The 22,254-nt window shown below is 43.5% G+C and overlaps 1 pseudogene; it reads right to left on the bottom strand.

Annotated features, from left to right (window-relative positions):
- Window positions 1-11,130: 11,130 nt before the first annotated feature.
- LOC147984973 (uncharacterized) lies at window positions 11,131-13,029 on the bottom strand (annotated as a pseudogene).
- Between the last annotated feature and the right edge of the window lie 9,225 nt (window positions 13,030-22,254).

The raw sequence follows: 22,254 nt of genomic DNA, 5'->3' as shown, positions 1-22,254 counted from the left end.
TTCTTGATGATGAATCTGTCGGTCATCTTCACTTCCTAAGCCGGCAATCTCATTTGTGATGAGAGCAGGCCTAGAGTACATTTCAGCGACACCTTCACCATCCTTCATGTTGAACTTGTCAAGTTGGCTTTGAAGCACATCCAACTTGGATTCCTTGACGGAGTCGGTACCTTCGTGCATATCAATCAAAGTGTCCCAAATTTCCTTCGCATTCTCAAGACGACTGATTTTTTTGAATTCTTCGGGGCACAATCCATTGAAGAGAATATCACAAGCTTGAGCATTGTATTGCAACATCTTCAACTCATCCGCGGTAGCTTCATGGTTTGGTTCTCTCCCATCAAAGAAGTCACCTTGCAAACCAACACACGCAATAGCCCAAACGGCGGGGTTATGTCCAAGAATATGCATTTTCATTTTATGCTTCCAACTAGCAAAATTAGTACCATCAAAGTAGGGACATCTACGGTGGTAATTTCCCTCGCTAGACGCCATACTCTCCTAGGTTGTGAAACCAAGGCTATGACCACCAAAGCTATGGAGATCAAAGAAAATGGAGACCAAAGCTCTGATACCACTTGTAGGATCGAAAGTATGTCTAGAGGGGGGTGATTAGACTACTTGACCAAATAAAAGCTTAACCTTTTCCCAATTTTAGTTCTTGGTAGATTTTAGCTATTTTAAGACAAGTCAAGCAATCATCACATAATTCAAGCAAGCATGCAAAGAGTATATTGGCAGCGGAAAGTAAAGCATGCAACTTGCAAGAATGTAAAGGGAAGGGTTTGGAGAATTCAAACGCAATATGAGACACGGATGTTTTTCCCGTGGTTCGGATAGGTGGTGCTATCCTACATCCACGTTGATGGAGACTTCAACCCACAAAGGGTAACAGTTGCGAGAGTCCACACAGGGCTCCACCCACAAAGGGTAATGGTTGCGCGAGTCCACACAGGGCTCCACCCACGAAGGGTCCACGAAGAAGCAACCACACACAAAGGGTCCACAAAGAAGCAACCTTGTCTATCCCACCATGGCCATCGCCCACACAGGACTTGCCTCACTAGCGGTAGATCTTCACGAAGTAGGCGATCTCCTTGCCCTTACAAACTCCTTGGTTCAACTCCACAATCTTGTCGGAGGCTCCCAAGTGACACCTAGCCAATCTAGGAGACACCACTCTCCAAGAAGTAATAAATGGTGTGTAGGTAATGAACTCCTTGCTCTTGTGCTTCAAATGATAGTCTCCCCAACACTCAACTCTCTCTCATAGGATTTGGATTTGGTGGAAAGAAGATTTGAGTGGAAAGCAACTTGGGAAGGCTAGAGATCAAGATTCATATGGTAGGAATGGAATATCTTGGTCTCAACACATGAGTAGGTGGTTCTCTCTCAGAACATACGAGTTGGAATGGTGTATGTGTTCTGATGGCTCTCGCTCGAATGAAGAGGAGGTGGAGGGGTATATATATAGCCTCCACACAAAATCCAACCGTTACACAGTTTTCCAATCTCGGTGGGACCGAATCAACAAACTCGGTCGGACCGAAAATGTAAACCTAGTGACCGTTAGAGATTTTCGGTGGGACTGACATGCAACTTGGTAGGACCGATATGGTTAGGGTTTGGGCATAACGTAATCTCGGTGAGACCGATTACACAAACTCGGTGAGACCGAATTTGGTAATTAGCTAACCAGAGAGTTGGTCAGGCAAACTCGGTGGGACCGATTTGCTCTTTCGGTGAGACCGAAAAGTTACAAAGGGGAAACACTGAATTTACATTGCAATCTCGGTGGGACCGATTCGCTCTTTCGGTGAGACCGAAAAGTTATGAAAGGGAAACAGAGAGTTTGCAATCCCATCTCGGTGAGACCGAGATCCCTATCGGTAGAACCGAATTGCTAGGGTTTGGCAGTGGCTAATGACAAGTGAAACTCAGTGGCGCCGGATAGGAAGAATCGGTAGGACCGAGTTTGGCTTAGGGTTTAGGTCATATGTGGATATGGGAAAGTAGTTGAGGGTTTTTGGAGCATATCACTAAGCACATGAAGCAAGAGGCTCATTATGCAACACCTCATCCCTCCTTGATAGTATTGGCTTTTCCTAAAGACTCAATGTGATCTTGGATCACTAAAATATAAAATGAAGAGTCTTGAGCTTTTGAGCTTGAGCCAATCCTTTTTCCTTAGCATTTTGAGGGTTCCACTTTCACATCCATGCCAATCATTGAGCTTTCCTGAAATAATCATCTTGGAATAGCATTAGCTCAATGAGCTATATGTTGTTATGAATTACCAAAACCACCTAGGGATAGTTGCACTTTCAATCCCCCCTTTTTTGGTAATTGATGACAACATATAGATCAAAGCTTCGACAAGTGATAATAAGCATGAAACATATCGTCGCTTTGAGAAGTATGTGATAAGTAAGAGCTCCCCCTAAATTTGTGCATATTTAAAATTTGCTTTGGACTGCAAATGCACAAGGAGTTAGAGTCATGGGTTACTCTTCCATGTCACATACATCTTGGTGGAGCGCTTAAAATGATAAGAATGAAATACATGCACTCATCACCAAGAATAGTGAAAGATCACATAAGATAGATAAGATAATAGCATTAAGCAAGCATTAAGTGTAGCTTATGATCAAACACATGATCATCAATGTCTCACAAATAATGACGTAGTATCTCAAGCACTCAAAAGCAAACAAGTTTGAAAAATCACCAAATAAAGCAAGAGAGAAAAGCAACACTCTCTCTCTCGAAGCCTATGATCTATACATTTTTCTCCCCCTTTGGCAACAAGTTACCAAAAAGTTCCTAGAAAATGCATAGTACTAGATCGACGCTCAGGCTTGATCTTCTGGTGGTGGTGGAGTCCGGATCACTCCAAGGACGAAGGCTTCTGTAGACGCTGAAGTAGACGTTGGAGTTGGAGCTGAAGTAGATGCTGGAGCTGGTGGAACTGAGGCTGTAGCTGGTGCTGAGGTGGTGGCTCTTGTGTCAGCAACTGGCACGGCAGACGACCTCGGACCTCGTGGCACTCTGGCAAAGGCATGAGTGGTAGTCCTGCCTCTCCTCTCCTGCATATCATCTTGGAGCTGCTCCACTGCAGTCTGAATCTCCGTTACCTTGACATCCAAGTCATAGAACTTTTGTTCCATGATTCTCTCTAGGCTTGCCTGGTTTTGAGTTAGGGTGGCTAGTCCTTGCTCAATCCGCAGGGTGGATGCAATCAGGTAACCAAGCTGCTCTTGTCTGGTCTTCAAGAAATACTCAGATGCCTCCTCTTGAGTTGGCATCTTGGCAGCTTTCTCCTTCCTTGCCTTCTCCTTCTTTGCGTATGCTTGGGCAGATGATGGCTCGTTCTCAGTCATGACAACTTGATTGTCCTCAAAATCTGGACGGATGGGCAGGTGTTCCTTGTCCAATAAATATATGCCCGTGCCCATCTTGGAGTTAATGAGCTCCTGGATCTGAGAGGCATATCCGCAACTCCTCTTCTGATCTGCTGCAGTCCTTTTGATAGTTTCCACTATGAGGCTCATCACCTTGAACTTCTGAGGCACATCAAATACATGTAGCAAGTTGATAGCATGGCCTCTGATCATCTTGTGATCTCCAGACTTGGGAAATAAGGCGTGCCTCAAGATCCAATTGATAGTTGGCAGCCCTGACAGAAGGTAATGCACAGACCCAAATTTGAAGGTGTCAAGAGCTTCATTGGGAATTTCCTTGTACATATTTGACATCGAGTTATGGTCCATCTTCTTCTTGGCATATATGTCCAAGTCATCATCATGCTCCTCTGGGGCATTAATGATTTGTGCCCACTCAGCAACTGTGGATTGGTACCTTGTACCCTCAGACATCCATGTGATCCTCCCATCTGAATAAAAATGTGCTGTGGAGTAGAACTGCATTATAAGCTCCTCAGTCCACTTTGTGAGCTTCTGCCCAACAAAGTCAGCTACTCCACAAGCTATGAAGCTGTCTTGCACTCCAGGATAGTGCTCCTCATTGTCCTTGATGTACTGCCAGTCAACCCATCTCATATCACAGACTATTGGCTTCTTATCAAGCAGTACTGTCTCATAGAAGTCCTGCTGTTCCTTAGTGTGGAACCTGTAGTCAATAGCAGTCCTCCTCCTTGAAGCATACGGGTCTGCTTCTCTCCACTTCCTCAGCCCTGAATCTCTCCTGAGCTTCATGTCCTCAGCCACAGGATGCGCATCGTTGTGGTCTGGGATCTTGGGCTTGAGCTTTCTCAGAACTTGCTCTTCATCCTCTTCTTCAGCAACAGTCTCAGGCACTGGGGCCTTGTTCTTCTCAGCTGTAGGAATGCTCCTTGTATTCCTCTTTGGTTTTGGCTTGGAGGCAGCTTTGGTCTTAGATGCAGTAGCCCCTGATCTTATGGCATCACCCATCAGCTTGGGTGCCTTGGGTGCTGGTGCATCTACCTCTTCTTCCTCTTCCTCTTCCATGATGGAAGCCTTTCCTAGCACTCTGGCTACGGTCTTCTTGACTCTTTCCTTTCTTTTCTTTCCCTCAGCAGCAACTGGCTCTTTGGGTGCAGGCTTCTCAGTTGAAGCTCTTGCCTTTGACATGGGCTGCCTGCCTGCTGGCCTTTTGATTTTTAGCCCTGGCTTTGTGCCTTGAGCTGGCTCAACTCTCTTTGATGTGGCCTCTTCCTCTGGCACATAATCTTCATCTTCGGAATCAGAAGTTCTCTTCTTCCTCTGTCTGGTGGCAGCTTTTGGCAAGTTGCTAGGGGTGCTCCTGCTGCCCTCATCTGAAGAGCTGGAGGGACTAGTGCCCTCACTCATGTGCACCTGCTGCTCTGACATGTTCTAGCTGTCACTTTGATCAGACATGCTGCAAACTCTGACTGCTGACCCTGTGAACAGTTTATAGATGAGGTAGAAAAGATGAGCATCACAAAATGCAGAGAATTTTGCAAAAGAATGATCCAAAAACTTAGTTTTAGTTTCCCACTGAAATCATCTCAGATCTATCGATTTTCAAACTCGGTGATACCGAAGCAGTTTTGGAACCTAAACTAGTGAACTCGGTAGGACCGAGTCACAGTTCGGTGGCACCGAGACTGCTAGGGTTTCACAGAGTTCCAAAATCGGTCACACCGATAAGTAATTCTCGGTAAGACCGAGTCTCACTTGTGCAATGGCATAAGCCAAATCGGTGGGACCAAGTTTTTCAACTCGGTGGGTCCGAGATGGTTTCGGCGGAAACCTAACCCTAAAATTTTCGAATCAAAGCTAATCTACGGGCGTATTGACTAGATAGGAGTGTTTCAATCGTGGCAAGAATCATGAAGAACACAATGTGCTAGGAATCGGACGGGGAATAGCACTGTGATCGAGTCCATACCCTAGTTCGGCAGAGACTCGCTACGGCGGCAACGGCGGGGCAGAATTCCCGTTGACGGCGACGGAGACCAGCGACTGGAGGCGGCTGGCGGCGAGAAGACGATCCGGAGACAATGTTGGCAGAGCAGGCTATCGCGCGGGCGAAGGGGTTCGGAGAAATTTCCAAATTTTGCCCGTGACTATATATAGCCCGACCCTGTCGGTGTGACCGAGTGGAACAACTCGGTGGCACCGAGATTCATAACTGCAGGCAGTTACTGAAACTCGGTGTGACCGAAATGTTCAAATTGGTTGCACCGAGATCGAAAACCTAGATCAACTTAATGATCTCGGTAGGACCGAAAGTGGGGTATCGGTCAGACCGAGAATCATAAAGAGGTTTTGGAAGTTTAAGTCTATGACGAATCGGGGACTCCGAGCGCTCCTCACACAGAGTGGTTCGAATCTGACTTGATCAAATTTTGTGATACAGCATGAATAGAGTTTGAGACGAGAAAAGCATAGATAGCTAGAGGAGGTACTTAGGCATTCTTGTCCATCCACTTGGCAAAAAAAAAATAAAACCAAACAATCAAAACAACAAGTGGATGTCCTCGAATGAGTAAAATATGCAACCAGCATGCTCACACAATAAGATGGCAAATGAAATATGTGGCAAGGCATGCACAACCAATTCTAGCATCTATCAAGCAATTTGCGATGACAAGGTCATCTATATATGAGTATATTGACTTAGGAGTCAAGTGAGAGCACTTGATCATAGGTCATACTCATCGTTTAAGCTCAAGTGGGGTTACCACTTTTACATAAAGCATTGTTGTGTTCACATCTTTAGAGTTGCTTTAGCTCAAGTCTTAGAGTAAAGCTCCCCCTAGATGTGATATCCCCCCTTAGAGGGATGAACTAACCTTGGGTTTTGTCGATGATGACTTCATGTAGATGTTGAAGATGTGGATGCTCAATGTTGATGTAGATCACTTGGAGCTATCCATTTGAGTGAATTGCACTTTCAATACCTACATGGGTTAGTCCCACAAGGAACAAACAAGGATATCCATAGACATAGAGTGATGCACACAAAAGATGATGTCCATGAAAACTTTTAGGTTACCTTGTCCCTTGTCTTACCAACAAGAGGGTTTGTGACTCCTTGAACTAGTGCAAGATGTGGAAGTTGATTGCACTTGTTCTTGCCAAAATGATAAGAGTGAAGTATGTTGGCGGAGTCACCCTCAAGAACTCTCTAGTTCTTCTTCTTTTGGATCCACATCATCTTGATGGGAATCCTTGGAGTTGTAGTCGTACTTGATGAAGTGGAACTTGAAGTTGTCTTGGGAATCCACTTGACTAAGGTCTTAGGAGCTTCTTCAAATGCGTCAATTTCCTCTTGAAGCTTGCCTTGCCTTTTTTCTTGTAGTCTTGTGGTGGAAGATCATCTTGAGCTTGTGTATCCTTGAAAGAAGTATCATACTTCTCTTGTTGAGGAACAAACTTTGTCTTGGGGTATTGATCTTCTTCCCACTCAACTCCATTGGCATTGAACTTTCATTCAAAACCAACACCTTGATTCTTCCGGTGCATTCCTTGCTTGCGCACAATTTCCTCGAATTGCTTACTCCCGGTAAGGCTTTTGTACACTCCTTTCTCTATAATTCCCTTCAATAAACTATTTTCTTGCTCAAGTGTAACTTTGCTAAGAGAATCATTAGTGGAATCAAGAGAACTACTAGAAGCAACAATATTGGATTTAGCATGATCATTGTTACTGCTAGAGGAAGAATCTTTCTTGTTCTTGTTACTAGACTTGACTTGAGGCATGTAAGTGGATAAGAGTAAACGCTTGGCAATGTAAGAAGAGCTTTTCTTGCGGAGATCATCATTGATTGCTTTTAAGAACTCATGCTCTTGCTCAAGATTGAGCTTTTCAAAGCGTAATTTTCTCATGAGCTCTTAAAAGTTCTCGATGATCTTCGAAGATAGTTTCATGAGCTAACTTAAGAGTGTTTAGTTCTTTAGTTAGAGCCTCAAATCTTCTCCTTATCATTGTCATTCATTTTATCTTGATTAGCATGTTTAATTGATGTTTCATCATAGTATTCATCACTAGAGTTGTCAACAAGCAAATCATCACCTAACAAGTCATCTTCATCACTATTGAAATCAACATACTCGGGGTGTGTTACCTTAGGACCTTTGGCCATGAAGCATCTTCCAATTCCTTCATTTGGTGAGTCAAATATGTCGTAGGAGTTGGTTGACACAAGTGCTAGACCGGCAACACCTTCATCTTGAGTATCTTCGGAGTCGGAGTGATAACTTCTCTCGGAGTGGCTGTCGGAGTCGGAGCCGGATACCCATTCACCAACATGAGCTTGATGTCTTCGTCTTGTGTAGCTCCTTGATGATTTTTCCTTCCTTTCCGAATCCTTGCTTCTCCGTGAGTATCTTCGTTCATAACGATCATCTCTACTCCTCCTCTCTCTTGGTGGTGATTCTTTGCTTCTTCTTTTTGGAGAATCTTCTCTTCTCTTGTAGGGAGCCGTACACTCATTGGAATAGTGTCCGGGTCTTCCACAACTGTAGCAATTTCGCTCTCGACTAGAAGATCTTTTGTCATTGTAGGACCTTGACTTGAAGCTTCTATCTTTGCTTCTACTCTTGTAGAACTTGTTGAAGTTCTTCACCATTAAGCTCAATTCTTCATTGAAGTCTTGTTTCTCACTTGATGATGTAGGGGCTTCACATGAGGCTTTATAGGCACCACTTGATTTGTTGTGAAGTTCCTCTTTATCCTTAAGTGACATCTCATGAGCAAGAATTCTTCCAATAACCTCCGTTGGCTTGAGATCTTTGTAATTGGGCATCATTTGGATCAATGTGCACACGGTATCATATTTTCCATCCAAGGCTCTTAGAATCTTCTTGATGATGAATCTGTCGGTCATCTTCACTTCCTAAGCCGGCAATCTCATTTGTGATGAGAGCAGGCCTAGAGTACATTTCAGCGACACCTTCACCATCCTTCATGTTGAACTTGTCAAGTTGGCTTTGAAGCACATCCAACTTGGATTCCTTGACGGAGTCGGTACCTTCGTGCATATCAATCAAAGTGTCCCAAATTTCCTTCGCATTCTCAAGACGACTGATTTTTTTGAATTCTTCGGGGCACAATCCATTGAAGAGAATATCACAAGCTTGAGCATTGTATTGCAACATCTTCAACTCATCCGCGGTAGCTTCATGGTTTGGTTCTCTCCCATCAAAGAAGTCACCTTGCAAACCAACACACGCAATAGCCCAAACGGCGGGGTTATGTCCAAGAATATGCATTTTCATTTTATGCTTCCAACTAGCAAAATTAGTACCATCAAAGTAGGGACATCTACGGTGGTAATTTCCCTCGCTAGACGCCATACTCTCCTAGGTTGTGAAACCAAGGCTATGACCACCAAAGCTATGGAGATCAAAGAAAATGGAGACCAAAGCTCTGATACCACTTGTAGGATCGAAAGTATGTCTAGAGGGGGGTGATTAGACTACTTGACCAAATAAAAGCTTAACCTTTTCCCAATTTTAGTTCTTGGTAGATTTTAGCTATTTTAAGACAAGTCAAGCAATCATCACATAATTCAAGCAAGCATGCAAAGAGTATATTGGCAGCGGAAAGTAAAGCATGCAACTTGCAAGAATGTAAAGGGAAGGGTTTGGAGAATTCAAACGCAATATGAGACACGGATGTTTTTCCCGTGGTTCGGATAGGTGGTGCTATCCTACATCCACGTTGATGGAGACTTCAACCCACAAAGGGTAACAGTTGCGAGAGTCCACACAGGGCTCCACCCACAAAGGGTAATGGTTGCGCGAGTCCACACAGGGCTCCACCCACGAAGGGTCCACGAAGAAGCAACCACACACAAAGGGTCCACAAAGAAGCAACCTTGTCTATCCCACCATGGCCATCGCCCACACAGGACTTGCCTCACTAGCGGTAGATCTTCACGAAGTAGGCGATCTCCTTGCCCTTACAAACTCCTTGGTTCAACTCCACAATCTTGTCGGAGGCTCCCAAGTGACACCTAGCCAATCTAGGAGACACCACTCTCCAAGAAGTAATAAATGGTGTGTAGGTAATGAACTCCTTGCTCTTGTGCTTCAAATGATAGTCTCCCCAACACTCAACTCTCTCTCATAGGATTTGGATTTGGTGGAAAGAAGATTTGAGTGGAAAGCAACTTGGGAAGGCTAGAGATCAAGATTCATATGGTAGGAATGGAATATCTTGGTCTCAACACATGAGTAGGTGGTTCTCTCTCAGAACATACGAGTTGGAATGGTGTATGTGTTCTGATGGCTCTCGCTCGAATGAAGAGGAGGTGGAGGGGTATATATATAGCCTCCACACAAAATCCAACCGTTACACAGTTTTCCAATCTCGGTGGGACCGAATCAACAAACTCGGTCGGACCGAAAATGTAAACCTAGTGACCGTTAGAGATTTTCGGTGGGACTGACATGCAACTCGGTAGGACCGATATGGTTAGGGTTTGGGCATAACGTAATCTCGGTGAGACCGATTACACAAACTCGGTGAGACCGAATTTGGTAATTAGCTAACCAGAGAGTTGGTCAGGCAAACTCGGTGGGACCGATTTGCTCTTTCGGTGAGACCGAAAAGTTACAAAGGGGAAACACTGAATTTACATTGCAATCTCGGTGGGACCGATTCGCTCTTTCGGTGAGACCGAAAAGTTATGAAAGGGAAACAGAGAGTTTGCAATCCCATCTCGGTGAGACCGAGATCCCTATCGGTAGAACCGAATTGCTAGGGTTTGGCAGTGGCTAATGACAAGTGAAACTCGGTGGCGCCGGATAGGAAGAATCGGTAGGACCGAGTTTGGCTTAGGGTTTAGGTCATATGTGGATATGGGAAAGTAGTTGAGGGTTTTTGGAGCATATCACTAAGCACATGAAGCAAGAGGCTCATTATGCAACACCTCATCCCTCCTTGATAGTATTGGCTTTTCCTAAAGACTCAATGTGATCTTGGATCACTAAAATATAAAATGAAGAGTCTTGAGCTTTTGAGCTTGAGCCAATCCTTTTTCCTTAGCATTTTGAGGGTTCCACTTTCACATCCATGCCAATCATTGAGCTTTCCTGAAATAATCATCTTGGAATAGCATTAGCTCAATGAGCTATATGTTGTTATGAATTACCAAAACCACCTAGGGATAGTTGCACTTTCAATGATGCACACAAGTAGTGGGATCATGCAATGGATAGGATGAATCAAAATCTCCTAAAATGTATGAGGAAACTATGGGGGTCTCCTCATGAGCAATAATGGAAACATCATATGGAGAAAATGGACAACATCCAAAACAATGCATATCCGAAGCTAGGTGTTCATGGCATGGCATATGAGATAAATGATGCAAAGGGAGCATATCAATGTCATAACAAGAAAAACAAATGCCAATAACCATGGGCTTGTCATCTATGCCATAAGTGCAAATTGGGTTAATCTTAATGGCATCTGCATAGTCACTATGAAGAGATTGCAAATATGACATGTGGTCGATCTCATGCATAGCATATGACAAGTCAAGCGGATTGGCAAACATGATGTGACCGAGAGAATTAGCACAAGAAATCCTATGTAACATGGCTTCACAACTAATAGACTCCACATGGCAATCATAATACTCATCATAAATGGGTAAATCATCGCATGGGAAAGTCACACTAGCAGGAAGCATGTAAATAGGTTGATCAACATCATGCAAGCAATCAACGTCAAGAATGTCCACTAGTGGGACTAGAGCATCACCTTCACCTATGTTACCTTTGTCATTCCACTCATGTGGTGTAGGTGAGGTGGGAAAGACCAAATTGTGGTCATCTTCATCTTGATGGAACCATGTGGGGGGTGCATCACATTCCGCCATGGCCATCGTCTTGTCCAAAGGTAGGACGAAGTCGTCGAGAATCGGCGCGTCATCATATAAGGGACCTAGCACCAAATGAGAAGACACAATAGAGGTAGAGGTCAAGTCGTTAGAAATCATAGTGGCCTCACATGCCCTATCAACTACCTCACTCTCTCTATGTGGTGGTTCACTCACTCCCTCACAATAGGTGCACTCAAACTCACATATGGTGGAGTCACTCCTCTCACTCAAGAGGTGGGGGTTGTGGTTATCCTCACATGGGAATTGTGGAAACACATCATATATGGGGCTAGGGGTGAAGTCACTCTCACTCTCAATATGGTGGTAAAAGTCACTTAAGTCATCATGCGTCGCCGTGGTCGAGGTGACATACTCAACCATCTCATCGCCGTCGCCATGGATGAAGGCCGAAGATGGCACATCATCACTCTCGCCTCCTAAGATGGAAGCATCATCCTTGCTCGCCACCATGTTGCTCGCGTACAAAGCTTGGTCGTTGAAGGTCTCCGTAGTTGAACTCGTCGCCGCACCGTCTTGAAAAAGAGTCATAGGAGACTCGACATCATCAATGCCACAAAGAGGGATGGCAGTGAAGTCAAACTTGGGAGCATCGTCTTGGAGCTCGTCGGGCTTGGACATCATGGTGGTACTAGCCTCATGCTCGTCGTGTTGGAGCTTGGTCTTCGAGAAGTGTGCTTGGGGTGGAGAAGCCTTGGCCTTCATGAGTTCTTGTTCCGCCTTGAGAGCACCAATGTAGTTGTCATCGAGGGACTTGTAGTTCTCGAGGAAGATAGGCTTGGAGATGTCGTTGTTCAATCCCATCATGAAGTGGAACTTCATTGACATGGGGTCGTCCACGTCGGCACGTCGCAAGGCATGCTTCATCTCCTTGAAGTACTCGTTGATGGACTTGGATCCTTGGATGGTGTTCTCCAATTGGCGTAGAAGTTGTTCCGTGTAGGTTGGAGGCACGAACTCTCGCCGCAAAACTCTCTTTGTCTTGGGCCAACTCATGTCGTAGCTCTCCGAAGGTGTGTGAAGCCACCATGTGGACGCGTAGTCGTGGAAGTTTCTTGAGGCGCACTTCACTTGATCTTCGGGAGGGACTTGATGTAGCTTGAGGTAGTCGTCCATCAAACGCTCCCACTCGAGATACTCCTCGGGTTCTAGAGTCCCATAGAAAGGAATCTCATGGTTGGTGTCGAGGTCGTAGTAGCTCGAGGGAGTAGTGGACTTGAGCTCGTGGAGTAGGCGAAGATGTCGTACGTCCGAAGGATAAGATGCCTTGAAGTCACTTGGCGAAGATGCCAAAGGTGTTGAAGAAGCTGTAGCCTTGTAGTCGATGTTGTTGTACTGTATGGCCCGTGCGCACGGGGGTGCTGGAGGCCGTGTGCACGGGGGTCGAGGGCCCGTGTGCACGGGGGTGGCAGAGAAGCCAACTCTCGTCCAGTAGGTTGCTCTTCATGGTCTTGTCGATGTCGATGCTTGTGTGTACTTGCCGGAGATGGTAGCACGGAAGTCTTTGCACTTGAGCGTCTTCTCGACGATGAGGAAGACCGCTTGCCATTCTTGATGAGGACCTTGAGCTCCTCCATGTGCTTGTCCATCTTGGCGTTGATGACGTTCTTCATAGCATCGAACTCGTCGTCGTGGTTGTAGACCGGAGGTGAAATGCCTTGCCTATGCATCACAAAACTCGAGCAAAGGTGAGTAGGAAATGAGATAAACAATACCAAGCTACCTTTTCCCAAAGTTGAGGATGTATCTCGTATCACTCAATGTGAGATGAAAGAATAGTGGAATTGGTACCGGACTTGTTCACTCACACCTATCAAGTAAAGCTTATGGTGGAGCTCGGTGAGGATAGTGGCACAAATTTTTTATGCAAAATGTTAGCGAGAGTCAATAATGTTGGAAAAGATTCACAAATTCGCAAGTGAAACAAGTAGACCAATAGCAATATGTGGCACACGGAAACACACACACGGATAGATAAATGGGGTCGTGCAACCAAGGAATGAGCACAAAATGTGGAATCCACAGAAAATGCTCGTGTTGCACAACTCAAGAGAGACGCTAGCACGATTGCTCAATAGGCGGATACGACACTTGTGCACAACCTATAAGATGCAAAATGTATGAGCTTTCTATCCCAAGTATGCTATATGTATGATGTTCCCGTTGTTCTTCTCAAGATGATCCGATATGACCATCTTATGCGCAATGTGGTATGATGCTATGGCACTTGCTTACAAGCTCTTTGCTCTCTTTTCTTTTGCTTAAAAGCTTATTCTCTTTTTTTTTGATATGGCCACTATGCGAAATGCACAAACCAAGATAGAAATTGTGTATATGCGGGAACAATCTTGTGACACAAGAGATGATATGATGATACCAATATGATATGGTATGTATGCAATGGAAGGTGTAGATCACTAATGTGCACAAGTAACGTTGTCGGCAATACTCAAATGGCTAGTCTCGATAGGCAAGTGACGCAAAAGGGGCTATGGGTTATCAATGCAACTGTAAGGGGGAATGTACAATGGTGTCGTCGAGGTTACCGTCCTTGAAGATGGTGAGTGGTGGTGTTCTTGATGTAGATACCAAGATGATGGAGACTCATCCCTAAGTAGCCGAAACACCTTAGGAAACGGTAAAAACCGCGAACTCAAAATCTCAAGGGCAAAAGTCAAAAGGTGGTAGCGGAGATGGCAATGTGGAAGTGGTGGTGATGGATGATGAAGAAGCAACCATCCCTAAGTAGCCGAAACACCTTAGGAGACTCAAGTCACCACTCAAACAACCACAAATGCTAAATGGAGCAAAATGGGTTAGGTTGCGGAAGGCTATGGTGGTTTTGCGGATGATATGGTGGAAGGCCTAGGCAAAGATGCCAAAATGTCAAATTTTAGATGGAGTGAAATGGTGATGGAACCTATCTAGGTGGATGGGGGATGTCCAATGGTACTCATCGAGCTAAAGAATGCGAAAATCGGACTCCGGATGTGGAAGTTATGGGCGAAATGGTGAAGTACTCGCGGCTGCTGTAGGGGGGGGCGTGCGCACGGGGTCTAGGGCCTGTGGGCACGGGGTGCCGTGCGCATGGTACACACACCGAGGGCACAGGGTCACCTGGAACACACGGGTTTGGCAGATTTCTTCCCGATCTGGGCTCCAGATGGATAGATCTCGTTGCTGGGGTTTAGCTGGGAGTATGGGGGTGGTATGGGAGGGTGGGTGGTCGAAGGGGAAGCGGCCGAAACGCACTGGAAGGGTCGTGCGCACGGGGTCTGTCTGGCCCGTGTGCACGGGGTGCTCTGTGAGCGGATGAACTGCTCCGGATCCGTGGGTAAACTTGAAATTGGGGTCAAAATCGAAGGATGGAAGGTAGGGGAAGGTGGAGGAAAGCTAGATCCACTTGAAACGAAGCAAATCCATGGATCAAATCCAACAAAACATCATCAAAACAAACAAATCACAAAAAATTTTGGGGCTATTTTTGGTTGGGAATTTTTCGAATTTAGGACGAAATCAACAAAACTAGGCTAGAAAACAAAGAGGGGGGCTCCAATTTCATGCGAAACCTTGGCTCATGATACCAAAATGGTATAGGGTGGAACCCTAAGTGGAGATCTTTCACGAATTGGAGGGGGAATCCCCAAGAACAAGATGAACACAAGAGGGAAAACAAGAGGAACACTCAAGAACAAGTCCAATCACACATCCACTAGACAATCAAACACACAAGATCCACAAGGTACATGAACAATCAAAGGGAGATAAGATACATGGTAGATTTCATCCCAAATCCTATGAAGGAGATGAGGGCTTGATGATCTAGATAGATCCTTCCCTCAAGGGGGTCTTGAATCCACTAGGGATCTTCTCTAATGGAGGCCTTGAACTCCAATGGAGTGTCTCTCTATCAAGAGGAATCCCACAAGGGGAGATACATGAGCTAAGCTCTAGTGTTTAGATCTATTCTTAGCTAAGTCTAAATGGAGGAGATGAAGGAGTATATATAGTCCTAGGCAAAGAGAGGGATAAGTGGGGGCGAAATGGTAAAACAAGGGCAAAGCCCGCAACATCACACAGGGGGCCCCGTGTGCACGAGGTAAGTGGAGCCCGTGCGCACGGGGTATCCAGAGACCTGACGCAAGGGCCCGTGCGCACGGGGTCTGTGAGTCCCGTGGGCACGGTACACGCCCGTGCGCACGGGGTCTTCAGGACCGCCAGCGTGGGAGGCCCGTGGGCACGGGGTCGGAGGGGCCCGTGCGCACGGGGTCACCTGGGAGTTGATGCCTTCTTCTTGGTGCTTCCTTCTTCGCTTCCAGGCTTCCCTCTTGGATGGTGTAGATGTTCTCTTCTTCTTCGACTCCTCCTCGACGAATGTGTAGCTCCGCTCACACCTATGTATGCACACGAGAGAGGGGTCAAGTAGTATACCATCCTCGAAAGGTACAAGTGGACACGTGTAAAGGAGATGATTCACCTTTGTATGTATGAAGTAGATGTGGCACGTGTCACTTGCCAAATGGACTCTTGACATGGTGATGTCCATAGGATGCTCCGCTTCACAAGGGGAGTGCACATACCAGATGCTCAATTCTTCTTTGTTGGTGGAGAAGATGGTGGTTTTGTTGATGGCGTAGGCTTCTTCCTTAAGTTGAGCTTGAGGATAGAATTTTGGTCCCTTAGGTCCTCGATCTCCTGCTCTAGGCTCAGTATCTTTTTGCATAGTTAATGTTTGTTTTCCTGCAAGAGGCGAAAAGGGATAAACTCGATCTTAGGTGTCTTTATTTGTCAGGGAGGATTGACTTTTTGAACTCCACATGCATGTCCCCAAGTTGAGGTAGTGGGACTTCATCTTCATCTGAGCTCGTCTCCTCCTTTCCCTTGGGTTCATAGTCCTCTTCTTCTTCCATGGTACAACCACAATGCTCCACAACCCCATATACTGTATGATCTGCAAGGTAATCAGCCACATAGCTCTCTCCTTTCGGGACGACATGTTGCTCAAATCTGGGATGACATGTTGCTCAAATCTGCAGTAGGACAGCTCGAAACAAAGACAGGAGATATTTGCGTGATACGGGAGTCAAAACCCCCGGGAGATTATATAATGAATTTTTACGGACCAAAATACGTACCGTGTAAGAAAATGGAGTCCGGAAAGCACACGAGCTGCCCACCAGGTAGGGGGCGCACCAGGGCGCGCCCTCCACCCCCGTGGAGCCCTCGTGTCCTTTCCGGACTGCTTCTTATTTTTCTAATTTTCTAAATATTCCAAAATGGAGAAATATTGCCTTAAAAACTACTTTGGAGTCGGTTTACTTACCGTACCACATACCTATTCCTTTTCGGAGTCTGAAACATTCCGGAAAGTGTCCCTTATGTATTCCTCCGTTGTTACAGTTTCAATAACATTGGTTTCAATAACATTGGTTTCAATATTTATGGGATTACCTGAGATATAATGTTTGATTCTTTGACCGTTCACCACCTTCGGATTTGTGCCTTCGAAGTTGTTGATTTTTATGGCACCGGAACGATAGACCTCCTCGATAACGTAAGGACCTTCCCATTTAGAGAGAAGTTTTCCTGCAAAAAATCTTAAATGAGAGTTGTATAGTAATACATAATCACCTACCTTAAACTCACACTTTTGTATCCTCTTATCATGCCATCTTTTAACCTTTTCTTTAAACAACTTGGCATTTTCATAGGCTTGGGTTCTCCATTCATCGAGTGAGCTAATATCAAATAATCTCTTCTCACCAGCAAGTTTAAAATCACAATTGAGCTCTTTAATAGCCCAATAAGCCTTGTGTTCTAGTTTGAGAGGTAAGTGACATGCTTTTCCATAAACCATTTTATATGGAGACATACCCATAGGATTTTTATATGCAGTTCTATAGGCCCATAATGCATCATCAAGTTTCTTGGGCCAATTCTTTCTAGATCTATTAACAGTCTTTTGCAAAATTAATTTGAGCTCTCTATTACTCAATTCTACTTGACCACTAGACTGAGGGTAATAAGGGGATGCAATTCTATGATTAACATCATACTTAGCAAGCATTTTACGGAAAGCACCATGAATAAAATGTGAACCACCATCAGTCATTAAATATCTAGGGACTCCAAATCTTGGAAAAATAACTTCTTTAAACATTTTAATAGAAGTGTTATGATCAACACTACTAGTTGGAATAGATTCTACCCACTTAGTAACGTAATCAACAACAACTAAAATATGTGTATATCCATTAGAGGAAGGAAAAGGTCCCATATAGTCAAAGCCCCAAACATCAAATGGTTCAATAACGAGTGAATAGTTCATAGGTATTTCTTGACGTCTACTAATATTACCAATCCTTTGACATTCATCACAAGATAAGACAAACTTACGGGCATCCTTGAAGAGAGTAGGCCAATAAAAACCAGATTGCAATACCTTATGTGCAGTTCTATCTCCAGCATGGTATCCTCCATAAGCTTCAGAGTGACACTTGCGTAGGATCTATTCCTATTCATGCTCAGGTACACAACGTCTAATAACACCATCTACTCCTTCTTTATAAAGATGTGGGTCATCCCAAAAGTAATGCCTCAAATCATAGAAGAACTTTTTCTTTTGCTGGTATGTGAAACTAGGTGGTATAAACTTAGCAACAATGTAATTAGCATAATCAGCATACCATGGAGCAGTATGAGAAGCATTTATGACATTTAATTGCTCATCAGGAAAGCTATCATCAATAGGTAGTGGGTCATCAAGCACATTTTCTAACATAGACAAGTTGTCTGCAATGGGGTTCTCAGCTCCCTTTCTATCAACAATATGTAAGTCAAATTCTTGTAGCAAGAGAACCCATCTAATAAGTCTAGGTTTAGAATCTTTCTTTTCCATAAGATATTTAATAGCAACATGATCAGTGTGAATAGTTACTTTAGAATCAACAATATAAGGTCTGAACTTATCACAAGCAAATACAACTGCTAAGAATTCTTTTTCAGTAGTGGCATAAATTCTCTGAGCATTGTCTAGAGTTTTACTAGCATATTGAATAACATTTAATTTCTTATCAACTCTTTGCCCTAGAACAGCACCTACAACATAATCACTAGGATCACACATAATTTCAAAGGGTAAATTCCAATCAGGTGGCTGAACAATAGGTGCAGAGATCAATGCTTTCTTAAGTATTTCAAATGCTTCTGCACAATCATCATCAAAGACAAATGGTATATCTTTTTGTAACAAATTAGTCAGAGGCCGATAAGTTTTTGAGAAGTCCTTAATGAACCTCCTATAAAAACCGACGTGACCAAGGAAACTTCTTATACCTTTTATGTCCTTGGGACATGTCATCTTCTCAATAGCATCAACCTTGGCTTTCTCAACCTCAATATCTCTTTCAGAAACTTTGTGCCCCAAGACAATACCTTCATTAACCATAAAGTGGCACTTTTCCCAATTCAAGACAAGATTAGTTTCTTCACATCTCTGCAAAACTCGATCAAGGTTGCTCAAGCAATCATCAAAATAAGATCCATAGACGGAGAAATCGTCCATGAAAACCTCACAAATCTTTTCACAAAAGTCAAAGAATATAGCCATCATGCATCTTTGAAAGGTAGCAGGTGCATTACATAAACCAAAAGGCATACGCCTATAAGCAAAAGTACCAAAAGGGCAAGTAAAAGTAGTCTTTGATTGATCCTTGGCTGACACAGGTATTTGAGAGAAACCAGAATAACCATCTAGAAAGCAAAAATGTGTATGTTTGGATAATATTTCTAGCATTTGATCGATAAAAAGGTAAGGGGTAATGGTCCTTTTTAGTAGCCTTATTTAATTTGTGGAAATCAATTACCATCCTATAACCTGTAATAATTCTTTGAGGAATCAATTCATCTTTATCATTAGGAACGACAGTAATACCTCCCTTCTTAGGGACACAATGGGCAGGACTTACCCACTGACTATCAGCAACGGGATAGATTATACCTGCCTCAAGGAACTTTAGTATTTCCTTTCTTACCACTTCTTTCATTTTAGGATTCAGCCGTTGTTGATGATCACGAACTGGTTTAGCATCTTCTTCCAAATTTATTTTGTGTTGACATAGAGTGGGACTAATGCCCTTAAGATCATCAAGAGTATACCCAATAGCAGCACGGTGCTTCTTTAGAGTTTTCGATAATCTCTCTTCCTCATGCTCTGAAAGGTTAGCACTAATAATAACATGATATATATTTTTCTCATCAAGACAAGCATATTTAAGAGTATCAGCCAACGGTTTAAGCTCAAACACGGGATCACCCTTGGGTGGAGGAGGATCCCTAGGATTTCAACAGGTATATTGTGTTTAAGAATAGGTTCCTGTTTAAAGAATACTTCATCTATTTCCCTTCTTTCATTCATAAACATATCATTTTCATGGTCTAGCAAATATTGTTCTAGAGGATCACTAGGAGCTACGGCAATAGAAGCAAGACCAATAATTTCATCCTTACTAGGTAATTCTTCTTCACGGTGTTGTCTACTAAATTTAGAGAAATTAAATTCATGAGATATATCATCTAAACCGATAGTAACAACATCCCTTTTGCAATCTATGGTAGCATTAACAGTGTTTAAGAAGGGTCTACCAAATATAATGGGACAAAAGCTATCTTGTGGGGACCCAAGAACAAGAAAATCAGCAGGATATTTAGTTTTCCCACACAAGACTTCAACATCTCTAACAATTCCCATTGGTGAAATAGTATCTCTATTGGCAAGTTTAATTGTGACATCAATATCTTCTAACTCAATAGGTGCAATATCATGCATAATTTCTCTATATAGGCTAATGGGTATTTCACTAGCACTGGCACCCATATCACATAAACCATGATAACAATGATCTCCTATTTTAACAGAAATAACATGCATGCCTACCACAGGTCTAGGTTTATCTTTAGCATAAGGTTTAGCAATTCTAGCAGTTTCATCACAGAAATAAATAACATGCCCATCAATAATATCAGCCAAGAGATCTTTAACAATAGCAATACCAGGTTCAACTTAAATTTGCTCAGAAGGTGTATAAGTTTTAATATTGCTTTTACGAACCACAGTTGAAGCTTTAGCATGATCCTTTATCCTAACAGGAAAAGGTGGTTTCTCAACATAAGTAGTAGGAACAATAGGATCATTATAAGTGATAGTCTTTTCTTCAACTTTAATAGGTGCAACTACTTTTACTTCTACGGGAGGATGATATTTAAACCACTTCTCCTTGGGGAGATCAACATAAGTAGCAAAAGATTCACAGAAAGAAGCTACTATCTCAGAGTCAAGTCCATATTTAGTGCTAAATTTACGGAAAACATCGGTATCCATAAAAGATTTAACACAATCAGACCTAGGTGTCATACCTGACTCCTTACCTTTGTCGAGGTCCCAATCTTCAGAGTTGTGTTTAATTCTTTCCAATAAATCCCATTTGAATTCAATAGTCTTCATCATAAAAGAGCCAACACAAGAAGTATCAAGCATGGTGCGATTGCTATCAGAAAGCTGAGCATAAAATTTTTGAATAATCATTTCTCTCGAGAGCTCATGATTGGGGCATGAATATAACATTGATTTAAGCCTCCCCCAAGCTTGAGCGATGCTTTCTCCTTCGCGAGGGCAAAAATTATATATATATAATTGCGATCACGATGAACAAGATGCATGGGATAAAACTTCTGATGAAATTCCAATTTCAATCGTTTGTAGTTCCATGACCCCATATCATCACATAGCCAATACCATGTTGATGCATCTCCCTTAAAAGATAAAGGGAAGACCTTCTTCTTAACAACATCTCCGGGTACACCTGCAAGCTTAAATAATCCACAAACTTCATCCACATATATTAGATGCTCATCAGGATGCTTTGTTCCATCTCCTACAAAAGGATTAGCTAGCAGTTTTTCTATCATACCCGAAGGAATATAAAAGCACACATTTTCATTTTCATTTTCAGTAGGTTGAGTTGGTCGAGGAGCAACTCTTTGTTCTACTGGTCGGGGTGAAGATACCCCGAACAAACCCCTCAGAGGATTACTTTCCATAGTAACAAGTGACAGTAAATTTCAGCACACTATATAAATTTTTCCTTACCAAATTCCACCTACCAAAGGCGATTCACTCCCCGGCAATGACGCCAGAAAAGAGTCTTGATGACCCACAAGTATAGGGGATCTATCGTAGTCCTTTCGATAAGTAAGAGTGTCGAACCCAACGAGGAGCAGAAGGAAATGATAAGCGGTTTCCAGCAAGGTATTCTCTGCAAGTACTGAAATAAGTGGTAACAGATAGTTTTGTGATAGGATAATTTGTAACGAGAAACAAGTAACAAAAGTAAATAAAGTGCAGCAAGGTGGCCCAACGAGGAGCAGAAGGAAATGATAAGCGGTTTCCAGCAAGGTATTCTCTGCAAGTACTGAAATAAGTGGTAACAGATAGTTTTGTGATAGGATAATTTGTAACGAGAAACAAGTAACAAAAGTAAATAAAGTGCAGCAAGGTGGCCCAATCCTTTTGTAGCAAAGGACAAGCCTGGACAAACTCTTATATAGAGAAAAGCGCTCCCGAGGACACATGGGAATATCGTCAAGCTAGTTTTCATCACGCTCGTATGATTCGCGTTCGGCACTTTGATAATTTGGTATGTGGGTGGACCGGTGCTTGGGTACTGCCCTTACTTGGACAAGCATCCCACTTATGATTAACCTCTATTGCAAGCATCCGCAACTACAACAAAAGTATTAAGGTAAACCTAACCGTAGCATGAAACATATGGATCCAAATCAGCCCCTTACGAAGCAACGCATAAACTAGGGTTTAAGCTTCTCTCACTCTAGCAACC

Source organism: Triticum urartu, chromosome 2A (assembly GCF_056163025.1).
Source record: "Triticum urartu cultivar PI428250 chromosome 2A, HENAU_Tu73, whole genome shotgun sequence".
Lineage (NCBI taxonomy): Eukaryota > Viridiplantae > Streptophyta > Magnoliopsida > Poales > Poaceae > Triticum > Triticum urartu.
This window is presented reverse-complemented; position numbering and strand designations above follow the sequence as displayed.